The sequence below is a fragment of the Pteropus vampyrus genome, unplaced genomic scaffold (assembly GCF_000151845.1).
Source record: "Pteropus vampyrus isolate Shadow unplaced genomic scaffold, Pvam_2.0 Scaffold11, whole genome shotgun sequence".
NCBI lineage: Eukaryota > Metazoa > Chordata > Mammalia > Chiroptera > Pteropodidae > Pteropus > Pteropus vampyrus.
The window spans coordinates 15,747,704-15,753,942 of NW_011888792.1; the positions used below are offsets into that span (position 1 = coordinate 15,747,704).

The window sequence follows — 6,239 nt, forward strand, 5'->3', positions numbered from 1 at the left end:
AGTCTGACTTTTTATTAAGAAAGGAGTTGCCCTTCCTTTTGAGATTATAGTTAACTATCAATCATCCTTTTTAAAAATGTATTCATAGAGATACTAAAATGAACGCACATGTGTTGTAATAATTTGTGTGTACAGTCAGAAACTAGTAATTCTAATACCAGCCAGGGAATCACCTGGAAATGTAAGTGGTAAAGTCTCAGATGAGACATCCAATTGATAGCTAATTTGTAGAGAAAAAAGAAGACATTGTACTGGATCTAGTGTCTTTGTGAAGATTTGTAAGAAAAATGAAGAAGATAATATGAGGGTCCTTTTACCATCTCGCTGTTAAATTTAACAAATAATTTTTAAGTACCTACTAAGTACTAAACACTTCACACTTTTCCTTCCTATGTCTTTAAAATGTTTTCTATATGATTATGAGAATTCATCAGGGTCCTATGAACATGAAATTTTGGGAAAAAGTGTCCTAGGAAGACAAAGGTATGAACAATACACTCTTTTCCTCCTATGACTGACAAAAATTGTATATATTTAGATTGTATAATGCAATTTTTCTTTTTCAAAAAGTGTACAATGTGATGATTTAATACATGTATACATTTCTGGGGATCTAACACACAGTATGGTGATTATAGTTGATAATATCCTATTGTATATTTGAAATTGGCTAAGAGAGTAAATCTTAAGTGCTGAGACCATGCACAAAAAAGATAACAATACATTACTTATGTAGGGGTATATAAAGCCATATAGTTTCATATATTGTAACTATATTTTTCTATCTCAGCCTAATCTCTATTTCAAGTCCTGCTGCTGCCTGATTGCAAAAATAATGGCACCCAATTCTGTGTTCTCCAGCTGAGATCCATTTTAAATTCAGTCAACAGAGCTTTCCCTTCTGCCTTCTCCCATGCACTGACTTAAAAACCCAAGGGGCTAAGGGCAATCATTGGGTTTAGGGAGGTAGCAGGCCCCTGATTGAGTCTTCTCTGGTTGCTTCTGCTCATTTCTGCATTTTCTTCTGGGGCCACAGTTTATGTCATGTTTTAGTGTGCCTTCTCATAATTATGATATTCTTCCAAGTTCTCTGCTTCTCTATATTACTCATGATTCTTGGCAACATGAGGTGTGTGGCTGCTTCTCAAGCTGAGTGGGGACCTCTGTAGGCTGACTGAGTCTCATTCAGTCTCACCTGCTTATGTGCCTCATCTGACCTTGGCTCAGTTGCTTGACCTGCTGTAGAAGTCAGGGAATTCTCTGCAAGGCAACTAAAAGGCACACAGGTAGAGATACTTTAGAGTTTTAGATCTCCTTATTTATCTGTGGTTTATTTTTATTTTCTTGTTTTGTCAACTCAAGAATTTTACAGTTTTATTCTCTCATTCTGCTAACAATTGTCACAATGGTGATCTTATGTCCAGTGGCCAGAATAGGGTAGAATTACATGCTATAGAACAGTATGATAGGAAAAAACAAAAGAACAGATTGACTAATACTTTGCAATATTGTCTGGCAGCACTGAGGCCTTTGAGTGTAGTGATTAAACATATGGGCATAGAGACAGTTTTGGGTTGAGGTTTTATGGCTTGTCGTTAATTGACTTTGAGCAAGTAGCTTAGCCTCACTAAAACTTTATCTTTCTGTGTAAGATGTAAATAAAGATAATGGTATTTATGTCATAGAATTGTGAATAAGAGATATAGTACAGTAAAGCACTCAGTAAGTAAAGGAGTTGCTTATGGCTTAGCATAGCAATAGGATCACTAAAGCGACCTATTATAATTTAATAGGACCCTTGGATTATATTTTTTTCATTACTATTCATTTTTCATTTTAATTTTTTTCCTATTTTTCTTTTTCTTTCTTTCTTTTTTTGAAAAATACTTGTGAGCATTTAATGAACTTCCCTCCATGTGGTTTCAGGCTACCAGGACACCCTCCCCCCATCCAGCCCCCTCCCTAACACCCTTAAGCTTCTCCTCAACTCTTCTGCTGAAGAGTCTGGACTTCACGATGACAGGCTGCTTTAGGAGCTTTCCCTTCCCCAGAACTTTGTAGTGGCTCGATTGCACCACATCAATGATAGGAGTGGCTCCTGTCTTGTTTTTGGTAGCATTTACCCATGTCTGCTCACTGACCAAGATCCACAGTTTATCAAGGTTGACAGTTGGGCAGAAGCTCTGATTCCTCCTTAAGTTGTAATGCCTCATACCAACTTTCCCAAAGAAACCCAGGTGATATTTGTCGAAGTTGATCCTGTGGTGTTGCATGCCGCCAGCATTACCTCATCCTCCTGGATGCTTCCGGTGCTTGCCCATACGGCCCTGGCCATGGCTCATGTGGCCCCAAAGTTTACTGGTCTTCCTCAATCTGGATGGCATGTCCGTGGCCCAGATCAGTTTCCTGTTTATTTTCTCGCACCACTGAGATTATTATTATTTTAACAACTTCTTTATCATCTTCATTGTTAATACACTATAGAAATCCACTTTATGATATATTGTATTTTAAATGGTGGGACAGTTTGTAGGTTGGCAATAGAGTTGTCATCTTAGACCCTTGTCTTATAGGCAATGATTTGGGTGCCACAATTTAGCCTGGACTAAAATTACATAGAATATTTTTACATTAAAAAATTTTGATATGCTAGGGTGAGGAAAATTTCAAATCTTTGAAACCCTTGAAAATGATAAACTAGTACGTCAAAAATAGCCACATACCCTACCCACATCACCTTGTTTTTAAGGTGCTAGATCAAAAGCAACTCATAAGGGTGATCAATGAAAAGCTTTACAAACCTCTACAATCACATTCAAGTTAAAATTATTTCAGACTTGAAATTTAAAGTAATCAATGTTTCTGTCAGGCCCAGAGTTAAGAAATAGAGCTTTTTCTTTAGCAGAATGGATTAAGACCACACTAGCCACTATAGCAAACAAATTCAAAATGGGTAATGGGTCAAATGTGCTTATTTTTCATGCAGGTAAAGTACAAGAAGGATGTTTCTGAGGGTGGCTCTATTCAAAGCAGTGCTTTAGGCACTCAGACTCTTCCATCTCACAGCTCCACATCTTCAATATGTGGGTTCTAGGATCGCTGAGACTTATCTTCCTAAGGAAGGCCATCATTGTCAATAGAGCTTTTTGTGTCCCTGAAGTAAAATTGACTGGTACAATTTCAAAGAAGGGTTTAAAACTTTTTATATGATGATATAATGTATTGCGGTAATGTGTGTGTGTTTTGTATTTATCTGGAGGACATTTACTTATTCTTTTTTTTTTTTTAGCAAGATAATTATGCATTTTGTGCCTCCCAAAATTTTAGTCAAGTCTCCAAACATAGGCTTATATTTTTCTCAACTCATCACATCTGGTTTTCAAGCTATCTTCTTATCAAATGACCTAGTGAAGTAATGCATATTTCAATTGCTCATTTTACTAAAATTATTTTCTGGGGGTATCTAAAATGACTAGCTTGTTCAAAGAGTTTACACTAGTCTTTAAATTATCTAAAGATTCTATCTAGAAAAACATTCCCTCATCTATTGTTATGGAGTCTTGAAGAAATGGTAAGATTACATTTAAAATTTATTAGGCTTAGGCATCTTTAAATGGAAGAAAAATATCCAGGAGCTGAGAAGCATTCTCTGTAACAAAATAAAACAGGTTTGCTTAGAATGCTGTGGCTAACTATTTTGTCTTTGCCATGAATGTGGCTAAAATAAATCTTAGCAATAAGATGATATGTTGAGAGTAATGGAGGAGGCTCTGAGAAATATGGATTAATTAAGGATGCAGGAATAATTTTAAGGCACAGAACAGAAACGTTATATGCTCTATTTTATGTGAATAGTGAGAAAGATTTAAATTCAAAATGTTAACTATATAATATCATGTTACATATTAGAAGTGTCTAATTAAAGCTAATCTTATGTTTATATATCATATTGCATTAATTAGCTTGGGGCCATAACAATGTATTCAAATAAAAAATTTTGTTTATCTTAGTTATCTTTGTTATTCCTTTATTCCTTTTCTTTATCTTTGTCCTCAAAATGAGTTGTTAAATTGATTGCTTTACTTATATCCCAAGAGGAAAATGTTTAGTATGATAGAATTTGACTTATGAAATTTGATTGTCCTTGGGATATTCAGTTTGAATCCTGAGAAATTATGTAAGAAACATTCGCATGAATAACTATTAAATACCCTAAGGTATCTGATATAAGGAAAAATGAACTCTAGTATATGCCTTATGGGACTGCTCCTGTCAGCTTAAATAAGACACTCATGCTGCTGCTCTACCTAATTCCACAATTTTATTTTTTGATTGTAGTTGTTTTCAGAAAAATTCCATTATGTGATAAAGGGACATCATTGCTACCATGTGACAAAATTCTGCCTTTTTTTTTTTTTTTTCCAGAAATGAGCATAGATTATGATGAATATTTAGTGCTGTAACATTTCCCAACCTGCTAGGTAAAACAAGAGTCACCAAGTTAATCAACGGTTATGTCCCAGGTACGTTTTTAGGTGCTGAGAATATGGCAGTTAAAAAAAAAAAAAAAAAAGTTCCATAGAGATAAGGCAGAGAGCTTTCCCAACCCAGGGAAGAAATTCACTTTATATGTGGTGAATCCAATGAGGCTAGACCTCCAAATGCAAAGCTTACCCCCACCCTCCCTACCCACCCCAAACAACTTAGATTGTTCAAAATTTTTGAAATCCTTCCAGGTTGCTCACATTCCAACAGTCAGTTTTATCCTTCGCCCTCTTTCTCCCAATTATAATAGCATATAAATATTCTCAAACAGCAATTGTCAGATAGAGCTGACTTAATTGAATTCTGGGCCTGAAAATCTATGCTTTACAAAATTGTTTCCTATAATAATGGCCCTTAATCTTCTTAGATATGAGTCTGTCTTTCTGATTTTATTTTGAGAAAACACCTAAAGTAAAATGATACATTGAAAAATGTCAAGGAATAAGGACTTTATTTCTTAGCATAAAAAAAGGAAAACTCTTTGGGGTATAGGGAAATTCTCTGACAGAATGCTGTAGTTGGGAAATAACTTAGGTTGTCAGCCAAAATGATAGTTCTATGTCTTATGAACAGTAATGAGTTTCTTAGCCTGGTTGGGGAAGTCTAGAGGTCAGTGTCATTATGACAAGTTTTAGAAAATGAGAAACAGGAGGCATAGAAAATCTAAATGATATGCCCTAAAACTGTAGGTATGTCACTGGGTCATAGTAGCCGTTAGTAATAATTTCTTAAGCTAACCTTTGAATGCTGTCTCTCTCGGCAAGACGCAGAAGGAAAACGAAATAGCGACTATGGAAATTAAGAGAATGGCAACTGTGTTAAGACAGAAGTAAGGATTTAAGAGTTAGAGATGAAGGAGAAATAAGAAATGTGATGTGTTTAGCAGCATAATTATAGATCTGAAAGTGAGAGTAATTATGGATCTCAAAGCATGCAAAACCTTACTGATGTGTACAATATTGTGCTTTTGTTTAAATATAACTCTCGAAAATGGGTCATCATTTTTATATACAACTAAATACAATGCAAAAATCTGTAGTCAGCATTTTGTCTTCTGCTTTGAATGGATTTGCTTTGACTTTTCTATTTAGTTAAGAACTTCTATGTATCAGTTCAGGTAAAGAACTTTTTTTTTTTGGTCTGTGCTCCCACAGAGAAGAAAAATTAAACTACAACTACAAGAATTAGATAAGACAAAAGAAGAACTTCTCGAGAGAAGTGGTGATTAAACACTGAAACTTTCAGTCACCTAAGAAAGGTTGTGAAATCACTGTCTTTGGCCATATTTAAAATCGGGCCAGATCATCATTTATTGTAGGTTAAGGCTAGAAGTTGACTCTGGTGGCCTCTCAAATTCCCTCCCACATCTGTGATTAATAATTAAAATTTTGTTAAATGTACTGTAGCAGAAGGGATTTTAGAAATTTTTGTTGTAGATTATAAATCGAACTGATACTTTTGAAGACAGAAACACTTCCTTTTAATATGACTTTTTCAGATTAGCAATTTTCAAAAATCATATATATAATATACATTTCAGGAAATTTAAATGCAAGTTAATATAATATGCATGACTAAGATACTGGTCTGTAACAGCAATGGTTCTCAGTGACCATCATTTTACATATATCTCAGGAATCTTCCTCTGATGTAGCCATAAAATATATTCAATGAGGTTTTGGGTTAAACTATAT

General features: G+C 34.8%; 1 pseudogene; it reads right to left on the bottom strand.

Annotated features, from left to right (window-relative positions):
- Nucleotides 1–1,922: 1,922 nt before the first annotated feature.
- LOC105304830 lies at nucleotides 1,923–2,385 on the bottom strand (annotated as a pseudogene).
- Nucleotides 2,386–6,239: the final 3,854 nt, after the last annotated feature.